The following is a 17195-nucleotide window of genomic DNA, read 5'->3' on the forward strand; positions in this document are numbered from 1 at the left end:
ATGTTCAAATCAGTGAGGACTTGCCCAGGATTACCCAGCTGGTAGCTGGAAAAGCTAGGAATCCAGCAGATCTTTTGCCCTGTACTCTTTCAGCTACACGAGGTGCCTGCCCTCAGTTGTGAAGGCTCCACAGGTAACAACAGCATTTAAAATGGAACTCTCTCCCATACCTTGGGGCCATGCACCTTGTAGGAGCTCAGTAGCCAAGGCAACCAACTTAGAGATACTTGACCTTGCAATCCATTCTCTCACAGGGGCCCTGGGTGGGAAGGGCGGTGATTGAAGCTGGTTGGTAGAGGTAGGGACAGCAGCATAGGTGATAGTGATAGGAAGCAGCAAGAAAAGAATAACAAATAAGGCGATTCCAGATCTGATAAGAGCTGCAAAGATTGTCACAAATGCAGACACTGAGGAGAAAAATGCAGGACAAAATGCATCAGTGGAATCAAGAATTAAGCTATATCGCTCAGACTCTAAGTGCTCAGAGATTCAGGGAAAAGAGAAACTAGGAGAGATAAAGAAATCTGAGATGCTTCGTGGAAGTGGAGCCCTTCGTTGTGCCTTGAAGGAAGGGTAGCATTTGGCTAGATGAAGGGCACAGGAGCTGGGTCTTCCAAATGCAAAATCCAAAACAAAAGAGATGGAAGCAAGGACACGTTTATTGAGCAACTATTGTGTCAGGCACCATGCCAGATGCTGTTACATCCGTAACAACTCATTCCACAGAAGACAGAATAAATACATTGTGGGAGAATGGGGATAGGAAAGAGATCAGACCACAGCAGAGGGCCCAAGTAGAAGAGAAGTGAATAAAGAAGGAGAGGAAGGGTCAGAGGAGCTCAGGTTAAGCAGACCTTAAATGCCAGGCTAGAAAACCTCCCCTGATCTCTCTCATATGTTTGCTACAGCACTGTTTCATGATTGCTTCGTAATTTAAGCCAGGCCATGAGAGTAAAGACTATTTCATATATCACCAAAATGGTTCCCAGACATAATGCATAAGAAGCACTGGGAGGGCTTATGTAGTTAGGGCCCCACTCCCAGAGTGTCCGATTCACTAGATCTTGGGTTAGGCCTGAGAATTTATGTTTCTAACAAGTTCCCAATCTCCTCCTCCTCGCAAGTCACAGTCCTCAGACATTCCCAGTCCTTTGGCATGTGCTGTCCCTTGTGCCTGGAAGAGGGCACTGACCCAGGCATGCCAGTGCTCATTCCTTGCCTGGTGAACTCTAGCATCCTTCAAGTCTTATCTTAAAGAATTCACGTCATCAGAGGCCTTCCCTGACAACCTTAATCTGAATTTGGTTCTGGTTTATTTTCTCATAGTCCCCTGTCCTTTTCCTTTAGAGTTCATAATTACATAATTCTGTGTGCAATAACTATGTTTAATATTTCCTTGCCAGACTATACACTCCACGAGGGCAAGGGACATGTGTATTTCTTTGTCCCTGTATTCCTAGCTTGGGGGCATAAATATGAATAAGTTCCTGCCCTTAAGGAACTCAGTCTCATGGTGAAGACACATCCATGTTCTAATTGAACCAATAAGGCATCGAGGCTTTGAGATTTGACAAGGTGCTAGAGAAAGAACCAAGTTAGCCCAAGAGAGCCCCATCTTCACAGAAACAGCATCTAAAGGATGAACTGAAGTCGGCCAGTATGCTGCTCATTTGGTCCTGGGCCTGCTACGCCTACAACTCCTTCTAAGGGACAGCTGCCCACCCATGACCTGCTGAATGGGTACTCATGACCATGACTTTACCCCAGACTATCTTCTCTCTGCCACAGCTGATTGCATAATAACTGGCATCCAACAGAGGGCAACCACTCCCCTGGCTCTCCAGCAGGGTGTAGAGCAGAGCTGCTCAAACTTTTGGTCTCAGTGCATGTCTACATGCTTAAAAATTACTAGAGACCACAGAAAACTTTTGTTTATGTGGCTTAGATCTATTAATATATACCAAATTTTCTAATTCTAAAAATTTAATTCATTTGAAAATAACAATAATAAACCCATTATATCCTAACAAACTTTTTTATGAAATTTAAACTGTCCAAAATAAAACATTTTAGTGAGAAGAATGGCACTGTTTTACATTTTTGCAAGTCTCCCTAGTGTCTGGCTTAATAGAAGACGGATACTTGTATCTGCTTCTGCATGCAATCCGTTGTGACTTGTTGTTTTGGGTGATATATATGCAGAAAATCTCACCTCACACAACTACGTGGTTGGAAAAGATGGGAGTATATTAATAGATTTTCAGATAATTGTGAAGACTCTTTTTTGATACTTCATCAAAACTCAAGAAGTCTAGATTCTTAAAGGTTAGTTGCAGTATAGTGCCTGAAACCGTATCAGTGAACTTCTCAGACTTTGTTACATTAAAGTCCCTTGGTCTATTAGTACTTTAACTGGATCTTTTATCCACGCATGATTATGTAACATCATGTCTTGGTCATTTGGAAAATACTGGTTTGCTGAATTATGTAGATATCTCAAATGGCATATTTTATTACACAATATGAAAAAAGCCACAATCATTAATGTTGCTACCAATTAGAAAAGTCTTTTAAGTATTGGGTCAGTGAGGCCGGATGTCAAAACATCAGAAAATAAAAAGGCATGATTAAAACGAATAACAATTCACTTATCCCCCTCCCCCTGCCTCCAGCACAGTGCCTGGCACATAGCAGATGTTCAGTGCTGCTCACGGAAGAGACAAGAGGAGCGACACAAGAAAGCAGTGATGTCGCTGAGGTACCCGAGGCAAGGGGAGGGGAGGTGTCGATCAGATCATTTTCTTTTCCTCAAAGGTGGCAGAGAACAGGTCTGAGAAACAGGTAGCAGGAAAGAGGTGTTCTGAGGATAAAGGCTCTTTCAGAGCAGAAAGTGTTTTAAGAGAGGGGTGATTTTAGTGCTAACTCCCTCCCCACTAAGAAGAGAGAAATGGGACAGCTGGGGAACCGAAGCCATGCGGCTTCTTTCACTACAGCGCTGGGCTGAGCCCCACTGGCACCTTCCCAGGGGTCTACACAGACCCACCGTTTCCTCCCGCATTTGCCAACACTACCTTCCCCCGATGTCTAATTCTGTGAAAACATGAAATGCCTGGGATTCTGGCAGATAACTGACTTATGGCCTACCCTTCCCTCAAGCCTGGGTTCCTTCCATCATTCCCTGGAGCTTGGCTGGCTGCCTAGGCCCAGAATAAAAAAATTGCTTGCTTCCTTTCTTATGCTGGCACAAAAGAAAGTTTGGTCTCTTAGATGGATTTTTCCCCATTCTTCCCCACAAGGACCAGGCTCTGAAAGGAATTGTAAATGACTCTCCTCTTGGCTGAAGAGTGAGATCTTCATCAGTTCAAGCCCAGAATGTTGGGATCGATATTCTCCCAGAGATCCCTAATGACACATAATGGGGAAGAGGAAAGTGAACTCACTAGGCAGTTTAACGCTGATTGTTCTATCACCAGAAGTGTCCTTGACAATGGCAAAGTGCTTCTGCACATTTGCTTTCATCTTACATTCACAACCCTGCAACAGGAAGTAGAGTGTATTGTTACTACTTTATCTGCGTTGGAAACTAAAGCTCAAAGAGGTCAAACAACTCGTCCAAGGTCAGGAACTCCCATAGGAACATTTTGGCCTGGACTCTGCTGGGAGACACTGTGGCACCTGCTCCTTGGTTCAGGAAAAGAGATCAACCTCTTTTCTGCTCAGGAGGCGGGGGTAGGGCAAAGACACAGATTTTGAAACCTGAAAAAAAAAAATGTGTATTTAAACTGTGTCTCTCCCCACAACTGGTTGTGTAAATTTGGGCATATTCCTTAACCTCTCTGAACCTCAGTTTCCCCCATTTACATAAAGGAGAACGGTCTACCCCCTCCCAGGGTTTTTGTAAAGATTCAGTGAACTAGTTTAGATAACACACGTGGCTCAGTGCCTGATACAAAGGAAATGTCCCAAAAGTTCTCATTCCCTTCCTACTCCTCCGAGTAGGGTCAATGGTTGGGCCACATGGAAAGGGGCCCCACACCCATTCCAAGAGCACTGGTCAGGTTGGGACCACTCCTTGCTCACTGACCAGCCTGAGCTGGGAAGGATCCCAGGGAGCTGATGGCTTGAGGTTTGTGGGCTATGAGTGAGGGATTCAAGATCTCTGGGCATGATGCATGATGCATAAGTACAGCATGCTGGAACCTGAGCAGAAGCCCTGGAGGGTCACTGGGCAATCACAAACTGTGTTCCCTTGGGTGTGCAGTGGCATCAGATGTCACAGAGGCTGATGAGCTTCACAGTGGCGATCCCATGGGGTCAGGCAGCTTCCCTGCATGTCCCCGACTGCCCTTAATAGCCCTTGCACTCTCCACAAACTCATTAAATCCTTCCTTGATGATATTTTCATTCTCTGCTTATGAATGCCAGAGATGACAAACTCTATAAAATTGCTCCCAGCAGGAGATTCCTTCTGTTAATCCTGAAATAAACTCTTTCGAAGTTCGGGGGGTGGTGGCCACTCTGAGACCCAGTAAATGGATCAGCTGCAACCTCGACCATGACCTGATTCTAGAGAGTGCTGTTCTTGCCAGTCTGAGAGAACCCGCTGACATATCTGCATTTACTCAGTTGGCTCAGCTTAGTGTTCGGTTGTTAAGAAAATACAGCCTGGCCTCTTGGGACTTTCCATTAATAGAATGGTTTGCAGTGTCTGCCCCCACCCTGCTGCTTCCTATCAGTTTAGCTGCTTTGCCAGTTCACTTCCATACCCGTCTCCTCTCTCGCTTTTCAACCTCTTACCTTCAGTGGAGGCTTAATGGGCTGCTTCTCTCTACTTACAAAGACCAATGCCAGAAAAGACTGGGTCTGAAGAGGATACAGGAGCCAGGACCTCAGCTCCTACCCAGCATCCCACCACTGGGATGTCCTACCCTCTCAGTGCCTTGGATCCTGCAATTAAAAGGGAAACAGTGGCTCCCTGGCTCACAGACTTCCTGTGACAACTTACTGCCTTCATGATACCTGATAGCGTCGTGACTCCAGACCATGGATGGCTCAAGCCCAGCTCCAGAGAATATATCTCAAACAGGCTCACATATATGTTAAGTTCCTTTCTTCACCTGCACGGCATATTGCACAATTTTTACTGAAACCCCATTCTTAGCATCATCAAAAGACACATTCTATGACTGGCACTGAGGGCATTGTTGGGAAAAAGAAGGGACAAATGCAACATTCATCCCCAATTAAAAGATATTTGACCACAGGGATCTAATGTGAATTCTAACCTTGAAGAGGCAAAAGAGAGCATAGTAATTAGGCATGTGAGTCCTAAAGCCAGACTTGTGGATTCAAATCCAAGCTCTACCACTTTCTAGCTGTGTGATATGGGGCAAGACGCTTAACCATTTTGTGCCTCAGTTTCCTCATCTGTAAAATTGAGATAATAATAGCAATCATTTCATAGGGCTGCTGCAAAGACTTAATGTGTTGGTACATGTAAAGTGCATAAAACAGTGCCTAGCACATAGTAGGTGGTCAGTAAAAGTTGCTATTACCAGTCTCCTCTTGGTGGGCTTTTGTACTTTGTGGAAGCTCCATGAGTGTACACAGGTAGGAGTTTCCAGATGGATGTGAGGTCTCTCAATACCTTGGCATTTTACTTGGGTTCTCCCATGATGCCCACGAATCATAGATGAGACAAGTACCAAGATTATACAAATGACGCATGCTACTGTCTATAGGAAAAACCCAGTGTAGCCACCCCATCTGCCGCTCCTGCCAGTTTTGAAATAAGCACCTCTCAAGACCCACACTGAAGAAGGGGTTATTAATGCAACCCTAATTGTCTAACTTTGGCCATGATGAGGGCCAACTGCTGTTCCCCAATGAATGACCAACACAAATAAATCACATAATGTCCTTTACTTTCAGGTTAGCAATTATCTCGTGTATCTTTGGTTTCCATATGTGGCTTGGGGTTTCTCAAATACTTTATTGAAATTTTGCTTAAAATATATTTTAATCTTTTAAACCATAATGAAAATGTATTATGTATTTAATTTGGGTACATGGAGAGCACCCACCCATTTACTTAGCATGCTGAAATAATTCGTTTTATATAAGCCCCTGGATCTAGTTTTTCCTTTTTAATTAGAGAGTGACTTGAGACTGTGGAGAGCGGCTTGCAAACTGACAAGGTCCTTGCAATCTGTGAGGTCAACCAAGGGTTGCCTGCCTCAACAAACCCTCCTAAGCATGGGGAAGTACAAACTGATAGGAGAACAATGCAGTGTTACTCCGGGACAGGGAGGTAAGCTCACTGCAGGGAGCAGATGGAACTATGAAAGATCATAGCAGGGTGTGGGTTGGGTGATAGTGCAGAGGATGATCTTATCCTAGCCAGCAATTGTATGCTTTTGTATAAAGGAGCTTGCAAAAATGAAACTGCGCCATTGCTCTACCATCAGTGGACAGTGGACCTCCGGATCCCAGCTTTCTGTCTTCTTTCTTTTCTCAATCTCCCACCATTCCCACTCAGCTTTATTTTCCAGAGCTGTGCTGGACCTGGCAGGATTTACCACTCGCTGGATGTGGCATGAGACTAAAAGTCAAACTATGAACAATATATTGCCATTTGCAACAACTTAACTGTAAAAATTAGATTTATTGGTGCTATACAATAATTACAGACTGAATATTTGTGTTCCTTCACATATTAGGTTGAAGCCCTACCCCGCAATGTGATGGTGTTTAGAGATGAAGCCTTTGGGAAGTAGTTAGATTTAGATGAGATGATGTGGGTGGTCCTTATAAGAAAAGGAAAAGACACCAGAGCTTTCTCTCTCCATCATGTGAGGACGCAGTGAGAAGGCGGTCATCTGTAAGCCAGGAGGAGAGGCCTCACCAGAAACCAAACCCTGCTAGACTTTGATCTTGAGACTCTCCAGCCTCCGGAAGTGTGAGAAAATTAATTTCTGTTGTTTTAGCCACCTAGTCTATAATATTTCGTTATGGTAGCCTGAGCTAGGACATATTTTAACCATCTCGATCATAATGAAAATGTGTTATATTCCCATTTTTGGTCTCCAGACCATTAATTTAGGATACAAAATTAACTCATTTTTATGCAGGCCTCTGACTGCAGGCCTTTTTAATTAAAGAGCGTTCTGAGACTAAAAGTCAAGCTGTGAAAAACCCACTACTTTTAGCAGCTATTTAAGTGGACTTCTTAGCACTATGCAACCCAAACCAAAATCTGGAAACAAACTTGGTCCTGAAGCTGCTATAACTGTAATTTGGTACATAGCCCCTGACTTCAAAGGAAAGGAGGGTAGGGAGCAGGGAGAGAAGGAAAAGGAAGAGGTGAGAAGGAAAGACAGATGGGAGAGAAAAAGGGATGGTCAGAAGCCGGCAGGAGAGATTCGGCAGGACAGAGTCTTCCATGGTGACTGTTCTGACAAGCCGGGCACAAAACTAAACATGGCCTCTCATGCCATGCCTTCCCACCTCCTAAAAGCATTGAAAAAGCCCTTCCAGATTAAGCTATGTTCTGGACTTCCTACGTAACTACTCTTTCCCTTGCTCTTTCAAGATAATAATACCTTTGACCTCATTTCAGTTTCCTGACAATAAACTCATGAGGCAGTATACTCCTATTATGCAGATGAGACACAAACACAGAAAGTGATGGGCCAGGGTTAGAATACAGGATTCCATGGAGAGCCTGACCTGACTCCTCTAAGGGCTCCAACTGACTTACCTTTGTGTATTTGTGTGTATGTATGTGGAAGTGCACACACTTTGACAGGCCTGAGGGGCAGGGAGAGATGTGGGGAGCTTAGTCTTTTCTATTAAAACCACCATTCAACAGAGGCTAGCCATATTATGAAATACAGGCAGCATTTGTCTTGGGCTTTTTATTCTGCACAAATAAGTTGGTATGGAAACCACACTTCCGAGGTTACAATCAAAACATTATTTACTTCCATTGGTTTCCTTAAAAACTTACATGCTGATAGTAGGTGGGGAATGTCTACATTTACCACATCAATTCTTTCTTGGCAACAAGCATCTATCTGTAAATGGTTATAAAGTAATTGTAGCAAATGATGTCAAAATTTTCCATATTTTCACTCTCTTGGCAAATAATAAATATAGCCAGTTTAATGTCTGTCTCCAATTAAATCATAAACACTTTGAAAGCAGTGCTATTTTATTGATTTCTGGGTACTCAAGGCTTAGATTGGGCATGGCACCAAGGAGAAATTGAGCAAATGGAGTTCGAATGGATAAACATGACAACTGGCAGAATTGCCAATACAGGTTAGAAACAATACTCTCTAACCATTTTTATCAGCTCTACACACTCACCAAAGCCTTCTTTGGTATTTACTTGGTATTCCCATCTACTCTGTGAGTTAAGCAGAACATATATTATCAGTTCTATTACACAGGGATAAAATAAAAACTCAGCAAACTCCAGTGACAGCTCATTAGCTATTGATAGAGGCCAGATTAGAATCTAGAGTTCTTCTCTCCTCCCCACCTAGCCTCTCTTAAATGCCTCCCACATGTGGTTCAATGAACACCTGAGGGACAGGCTCCATACCAGAACACCTGTACTTGTTCTTCTATGTATTCTACCATTTCATGAGCACCCTCACTAGTGATTTAGTTTTTTATATTAGTCTGCTAGGGCTGCTGTAACAGAATACCACACACTGGATGGCTTAAGCAACAGAATCTATTTCTCATAGTTCTGGAATCTGGAAGTGCAAGATCAAGGTGCCATCAGGGCCAGTCGGTTTCTTGTATGGATTCCCCTAGGGCACACACAAAACACACACATACACAGATACACACATGCAGACACATACACACATACACAGATACACACATGCAGGTGCCCATACACACATGCTCGGACACAGACACACACACTATATGAATCATATCACCTCCCAAAGGCCACCCTAGTCCCTCAGACTTTCCTCTCTTCTACCTCCTGCCACCAGTTTTGATCCATTAGGACTGACCATAGAAAAAGTAGCCTGTCTTTTGATGGCCCTGGGAACAGTACAATGTCAGCAAGAAATGGCTTGTATAGCATTGGGCATGCATGCAGAGTAAACATTGGATATTGTCTAAGATCACTTTCAGCTAAAAGGTTCGAAGTTGCAGCCCCAGCCCAGGCTAAGCCATGATAAAGGTCATTTTTTGGTTGTGCCCATTATCAGGACCATGACTGACAGACAAGTCTAGCCTGGGGCCCTTTCCTTTGGGAGGCCTACCACATGCCCCTGTCAGGCCTACCACATGCCCCTTGGTTTAGAGATTCTTAGACCAAAGCTGTCTGCTAATGATTTATGCAGGGAGGAGGCAAAAAAAAAAGTGGTGGGAACGTTCTGGTCCCTGGTGGTTGGAGAGTTGGCCTAAATATACCCTCCAGCCTCATCTTCAGCTCCACCCCCAGGTCCCTGCAGAGACTGTTAAGGGTCTGACATTCTCCCTGAGTCCCAGCATCACCTCCACTTGCTCCAGCCCTCCTCTCCTGGATCCACTGTACGAATACAGGGCTCCTGCCAAGCTGTGGGAACAGTAAATCTTCCTCACTCTTTTATTCATAATTTCACCTCTACAAACAATACTGAGTAAAACAAACCCCACAAAATCTCTATGGGCTCTAGCAGTCTAACAGTCTCTTCTTTGCTCCTCTCTGATCCCCTCTGGAGGCAGAAGCCTGGAGAAGAAACCCCGCCCAGCTGCATGGGGTAGCAGCCTCCCTCACCTCCCACCAAAGGGGCTCAGTGAGCACTTGTCACATGGTGAACCTCGTACCAGGCTCTGGGGCCCAAAAATCAGTGAGACCTGGGGAAACTGGAAATCAATATTAATGGAGCAGCACTATATCTGCCTCACTCTCTTAGCCTCTCCCAAATTGCAGGAGACCTTCTGGGCTTTCAACAGGTTCAAAACACTAGGAAAGGGCTTCTAGTCAAGATGCCAGAGTAGGAAAATGCTGTGCTTACCTCCTCTCACAACCACATCAAAATTACAACTAAAGTACAGAACAATCATCATTGGGAGTTGCCTGAAGTCTAGCTGAACAGACAGACGTCCGACAACTGAGGATGCACAGAAGAGGCCACCTCAAGACTGGTAGGAGACACAGAGAGGCAAAACATGTTGGTTTCACATCCATGTGTGGTGGTTGAGAATAGGGAGGGATATCTCAGCTGTGGAGGTTCCCCCCAGAGGAGCATGGGAGTCCCCCACTGGGCTCCCCAGCCCAAGTTTGCAGTGAGAGGAGGAGAAGTACCCACAAAATCTGGTTGTAAAAAGAAATGAAGATTGTGGCTGAGACGGAGGGCTACTGGAGTCACAGATATTTCTTTAAAAGTCCCATGTGTGAACTTACTCGCTGACCAGCTCACTTGCTCTGAGCTCCAGCGCTGGGGCAGCAGTTTGAAAGGTGACAAGGGCATACTGGGAAGAACCAAGTTGTCTGGCTTTCGGGTGAGGGCTGGAGGAGCAGCTTTCTCCCAGAGAGAAGTGCTGGCAAAGGACATTGTTCCTTCGTTGGGCCTCCCCACACCCAGTGTGTAGAGTAAGGCAGCTGCCATATCTGAGTCTCCATCAGCTTTGCTAACACTGGTCACCCTGATCTGGTGATTCCCTGAGACCCCACCTCACCCAACTTTCAGGCCCACCCAAACCGCTTATGGTGGCTTGTCCATACAAATGGCCTGATCTTGTCTCATGCTGTGGATTTCCTAAAACCTCTCAAAGGTTTGCAAAACACAAACAAGCAGCATCTGGGCTTGGCATGCCCCTCACCTCTTGCTGAGCAGACCCAAACCCAGCACTAGCAGCAGCCAGCCTCGGTTCATGCCTTGGCCTCTCAAGGCACCACCAAGCCCAGTATAGGTGTCAGTCATCTGCAGATTGCATGATGACTCTTGTCAGGTGGCGTCAGGCAGGGCACAGACTGTGACTGAACTTGGCCTGTGGCGGGACCCCTTCCAGGAGGCCCCAGGTGTGGTATGTCCAGGGCCCAGCTTTGGACAGAGCCACCCAGGGCTGCATCTGAGGACAACAGACTCAAAGGGTAGACTGGGCAAGCACAAGAGCCCTGCTAAACTGAATCCCACTCCAGAGGGTCAGCCCTTCACCAGCCAGTCCTTACAACCAATCAGCCTGAGAGTTAATCCTCCCACTGGTATGCAAAGAGCAACCAAGCCTCAACCACAACAGGAGGGCACACATAACCCATATAAGGGACACGCCTGAAGCACCTGGCTCAGGTGACCAGGGAGACTGTGCTACTGGGCCCCATAAGACACCTACTACATAAAGCCTCTCTGCTAAGACCAGGAGACATAGCAGCCCTACCTAAAATATAGAAACAAACAGAGAGGCAGTCAAAATGGGGAGACAAAGAAACATGTCCCAAATTAAAACAGAACAAAGTTCCAGAAAGAGAACTAAACAAAACAGAGACAAGCAATCTACCAGATGCAGAGTTCAAAACACTGGTGATAAGAATGCTCAATGAACTTAGGGGAAGAGTAGATGAACTCAGTGAAAACTTTAACAGAGGTAGAAAACATAAAAATGGGAATAGAAAACAAAAAAGAACCAGTCAGAAATGAAGACTACAGTAACTGAAATGAAGAGTATCTGTGGAGGAATCAACAATAGATTAGATGAAGCAGAGGATAGAATCAGCGATTTAGAAGGTAAAGTAGCAAAAAACACCCAATCAGAACAGCAACAAGAAAAAAGAATCCAAAAAAATTAAGATAATTTAAGGGGCCTCTAGGACATTATGTGTACAAACATTCTCATTATTGAGGTACCAGAAGGAGAAGAAAGAGAGTAAGAAATTGAAAACCTATTTGAAGAAATAATGATGAAAAACTTCTCTAACCTGGTGAAGAAAATAGACATACAAGCCCAGAAAGAGCATAGAGTCCCCAAAAAGATGAACTCAAATAGGCCCACAACAAGATACATCAAATTAAAATGCCAAAAAGTAAAGACAAAAAGAGAATCTTAAAAGCAGCAAGAGAAAAACAGTTAGTTACCTATAAGGGAGTTCCATGAGACTGTCAGCTTATTTCTCAACAAAACATTGCTGGCCAGAAAGATTGGCATGAAATATTCAAAGCGATATAAAGCAAGGACCTACAACAACGAAGATTACTCTACCCAGCAAAACTATCATTTAGAACTAAAGGAGAGATGAAGAGCTTTCCAGATAAGAAAAAGCTAAAGGAGTTCATCTCCACCAAACCGGTAGTACAGGAAATGTTAGAGGGACTCCTTTAAGAAGAAGAAAAAGAAAGAAGTTCAAAAATATGAATAATAAAATGACAATAACTACATACCTATCAGCAACTACTTTAAATGTAAATGAATTAAATGCTCCAATCAAAAGACAGAATGGATAAGACAACAAGACCCTTATATAAGTGAGTCTACAAGAGACTCACTTAAGATTGAAAGAAACACACAGACTAAAAGTAAAGGGATGGAAGAAGATATTTTATGAAAACAGAAACAAACAAACAAGCCAAGGCACCAATACTTATACAAGACAAAATAGACTTTAAAACAAAGGCTATGAAAAGAGACAAAGAAGGACCCAGTAATCCCACTGCCGGGTATTTATCCAAAGAAACTCAAAACACTTCTTCAAAGGGACATGTGAATCCATATGTTTTCTGCAGCCTTATTTACAATAGCCAACATATCCATCAATATGTTGGATAAAGAAGAGGTGGTACATATATACAATGGAATATTTCTCAGCTGTAAAAAAGAACGAAATCTTGCTGCCTATGACAACACGAATGGACCTAAAGGGAATTCCGCTGAGTGAAATAAGTCAAACAGAGAAAGACAAATGCCATATGATCTCACTTATTTGTGTTATCTAAAGAACAAAATAAACAAACAAAATAGAAACAAACTCATAGATGAGAACATTTTGATGGTCGCTAGATGGGAGAGGGTTTAGAGGGTAGGTGAAAAATGAGAAGGGATTACAGTCATGCGGCTGTAAAGTACAGCACAAGGAATGCAGTCAATAACATCGTAATAACTACATATGATGTCAGATGGGTACTAGATTTATTGGAATGATCACTTTATAAGTTATCTAAATGTCTAATGACCATGTTGTATACTTCAAACTAATGTAATATTGTATGCCAACTGTAATTTAAAAATAAAAAAATATTATAAAAAAATTAAGCAAGGTGAGGTACGCCTGCCCTGGCCATCATCTGAGGAGCCACCACGGGAAAGCAGAGGCAGCAAGGTCAGCTGCAGACCCTGCAGAAGGACAGATTCTCGCTCTAAGTGCCTTAAGGCCAAGGTAGCAGTGCTGATGTTGCAGCCTTTGCAAAACCGTCCAGACCTTGAGAATTCTCAGGAAGTTTCTGTCTTCCAACTCCAGGTCACCAGAGAAGGCTTTCTTTAAGCCCAACCAGACTGAAGGGGAACTGGGGAAGACCAATTCCCACCGGATTTTGCTCCTTTTTTTTTTTTTAATACACGATTTTTATCGTGTCTTTAAAATATCACAGGTAAGTCTGAGGAATCATTTGACATCTTGGCATTTCTGTAGCTGGACAACTTTGACCTTATTCATCAGCCTGCTGAACTGTTCCTTTTTCAGAAACGTAAATATCATCCAAAATTTTTCTGATATCTTTGTTTTTCACTGTTGTGGCTTGTTGAATCAAAGCAACTCGATTTGATACAAGTTCAATGTCGTTTCCTTCAAGAATTAACTTATCTTTCTGGGCTTGAGATACTGAACAAGCAACACCTGACTTCATCTGAACCCTGTAGATGTATTTTATCCAAGAAATTTTGAATTTCAACAAGAGAACCATTCTCCTGAATAACAATGTTGATGAGGAAGTGAGTGTACATGTTGACGGGGAAGTGAGTGTACACAGACTTCATCTTGTAACGAAAGCCCAGTGTAACATCCTTGATCATGTTCTTGTACATGACTACAGACAGTGCGAACGGTAGCCAGTTCCTTTCTATTTCCCCACCATTTGTAAACCCGGAGTCTCTTCTTTTTCTTTCCAAGGAGACAGAGTTCTACATTAATGTGATTGAAGTCCCTCCACAGGGTGCCTCTGAGGCCCTTCACAATAACTGAGCATCTCTTCAGAGTGATAGCCGCATTTTCTGGAATGTCAGCAGTCTGATTGCTGAGAATGGTTCTCATCCTTGCATTAGATGCAGCAAAAAGAGCTGGATTTTGCTCCTTTTATACAGAAGAGGGGCAATGGACTTAGCATGACCTACTGTCCCAGTTTGCCAATGTCTGTAGGGTTTCCTGAGACATGGGCTTTCTGTGTTAAAACCAGCACAATTCTGGGAAAACAGGGAAGGTGGGGTCACCTAAAAGGCCATGAAAAGGATTCTCCTTCCCTGAGGCTGGCACATGGCTGGGGACAGAGGACGGCTCAGACTTAAGCTGCCTGTTAATGGTTCTGCTAACCAAAACTTTCCTCACTATTTGGCCTCATATGAGGGGAAAGGCTGAAGAGCGGAGGGGTTCTGTGGCCAGCTTAGGAGCTGTCTTGGGAAAATAGGCAGAAGGAAAGTGTCCACGGTCTTCACGGTAGGGAAGAAATTCCCTCACTGGTTTTAGGAGGTGGGGGCCAATGAGGCCGCACATGGAGCTTGGGGCATCGGGAAGGAGTAGGGGAGCACCTGAGAACAGTGCCAGGACAAGGGTTTGACTTGTCCTTAAACCCTTCACCAGGATACGATCCCTGGGGAGAAGGATAAGGGGCCGGGTGGCTATAAAATCTTTTGCCTGGTGGCTCCCCTCCCAGGAACCCAGAAGGCAGGTCTCAACGGAGAGCAGCTGTGAGTGCTGTCCTGGTGTGGGCCTGAGACACCAGAGCTAGCTTGTTTCTTTAGATCTGTCCCAGGAAACACGATCTCCTCCATGGGTGTCCCAGTTGGAAGTTGTGGGCAGACAGATGTCTCCATAGGCAATGGAGGTTTGAGTTAAACTGGTCTGACAAAGCAGATCCCATGGAGACCACCTCACCCGTACCCCTTATTTGACAGGTGGGAGACCAAACTCTGGGGAGGCTTTCACTAGCTCAGGGCAGCACATTCACAAGTGGTTAGAATCCCAGATGGGACTCTCCACCATCAGATGCCACAGCCAGAGGGTCCTTGGAAGAGAAGCAGCTCAGAAGCCCAGCCTGGCCCTGTGAAAGCCCCTGCCCTTCTGGAGCCCACCTGCTGTTCTGAGAGAGGCACATTAGAGGGAGATCACGCCTTCGGGAGCCAGCACTCCTCTCTCCATTCTGTATGAGTCTCCAACTCCGGGTGAAAAGCTTCCAGCAGATTCCCTTGGACTGCTCTGCCCCGGGGCCTTCATGCTCTGGAAATCTGCAGAGGGTGCCTATCTGCTATGCCTTGTCTCTCCCAGTCTGGGAATGTGTAAGAAAGTTGAGCCTCACCCTCAGGAAGAGAAAGCTATCCCCCACCTCTGCACTAGGAACTTTCCTAGAGTTGGGACAGGTAAGATTCAGTTTACACAGCTAATAACAATGCTGGGCTCCAATCAGTTTAGCAGGAAACAGAGACTGGAGGGTGGGGCAAATGCAGATACATTCAGGTGTGTCTGATTAGTGCTTTGGGGAGGAATCCAGACGCAGGATGCTGAGGGAGGCGGAAGGTGGGTTCTGTTTTGAGTAGTCAGGAGGGTCCTAAGCGTAGGGCCAGGAAAAGGCAGAGAAGAGAGAAAATAATAGAGATACTCGGGAAAACCATCTCCTGACAGCTACCCTACCAGCCTTTAACATTTATAGTATTTCTAGTTTTATCCCATTGTGGGTGAGCTCAGCACTTCCAAAAATAAAATGCAGGAAAGAGCCTGAGAAATGTTCTCAAGGAATGACAGGGCTGCCCTGCCCTTTTTTTTTTACAGCAAACTTTCTAGGAAACACAAGACTACATAAAGGGCCAACAAGGAGAGAAAGCCTGCACGCCACTGCACCCTTCAGACCCAAGAAGAGAGAAAGGCTCTGTCCTGGGCAGGGTGGCCAGGAGCCACCTTCATGGGAAGCCTCCGGAGGCTCGAAAGCTCTGGCCAAGCAAATGTGATGCTGACTTCTCCAGGAGGAGAGTATAGATTTCCTGCACACAGAAATTCCCTGACTTATTCAACGATAGGCCTTTGGAGCTCCCTTAGCAATTACCACCTCACCACGCAGCTTCCTGCCTGGCTAGCCACGAATAATTTATTGCAAATAAGTCTCTTTGCTCCAATAAGGCAGTTGGGTTTTCTACATCTGAATTCCCTACAGAGCTTAACGTAGTTGGGGACCCAGCTGGTCTTCATTAAAATTCTTCTGGATCTGAATCTTCCCAACTTACCATTCTCCACCCTTCTCCACCCTCAAAATCCAGCAGCCAGCCCAGAAATGCACTCATTTCTCACTTTCCTAAGGGCTGGATTGGCAGGTGCCATAAAAGGAAAGGCAGGTTAAGAGCCCCCCGAGTCTGTAGATCTGACTGGTAACTTGATAAGAGCTTCCATAGGTAAACAGAGAGTCGCTATTAGCAAATTCTCTAATTAGGATTCTCTTTATTGTCCTCCTGTGGAAAATATTCATTTGTAACATTTAAGTCAGACCATGAATCTCATGGAGAACTGGAAATCTGTAAGAATATTACCTAAAGGTCTCTGGCAGGAGTCACCTCCCAGGTTTTGGTTACATCACCTATAAAAAGTATTACATAGGCAGGTGCCTAAGCCTGTGATAAAGTATCTTCCAATTCTACTCTTCTGTGCAAAATTGGACCATCTCATTCATCCATGTGTGAAAGTTTGATGTAGATTTGGAGTAAAAAGACCTAGGGTTCACATCCTGGCTCTGCGTTCCTGGCTGGTCTTGGGAAGTCACTTAATCTTTCTGAACTAATTTTCTTCCCTATGAAGTGGACACAATAGTAATATCTTCACCACACAGATATGAGATTTAAATGAGATACTATATGTGAGCAGGGTTGACAAACTGTAAAGTAGTATTCAACGATTACTGATTATTAATAGGGCATAATGACGGCGATACATAAAAATGTTCCTTTAAATAAGCAATTGCTTATGGGTGATATAAGAAACGAAAAAGATCATAGCTGAT

The 17195-nt window shown here is 44.4% G+C and overlaps 1 pseudogene; it reads right to left on the reverse strand.

The window, feature by feature from the left end:
- Positions 1-13593: 13593 nt before the first annotated feature.
- LOC120622126 (60S ribosomal protein L9-like) lies at positions 13594-14251 on the reverse strand (annotated as a pseudogene).
- Positions 14252-17195: the final 2944 nt, after the last annotated feature.

Source organism: Pteropus medius, unplaced genomic scaffold (assembly GCF_902729225.1).
Source record: "Pteropus medius unplaced genomic scaffold, Ma_sr-lr_union100, whole genome shotgun sequence".
NCBI classification, from domain to species: Eukaryota; Metazoa; Chordata; class Mammalia; order Chiroptera; family Pteropodidae; genus Pteropus; species Pteropus medius.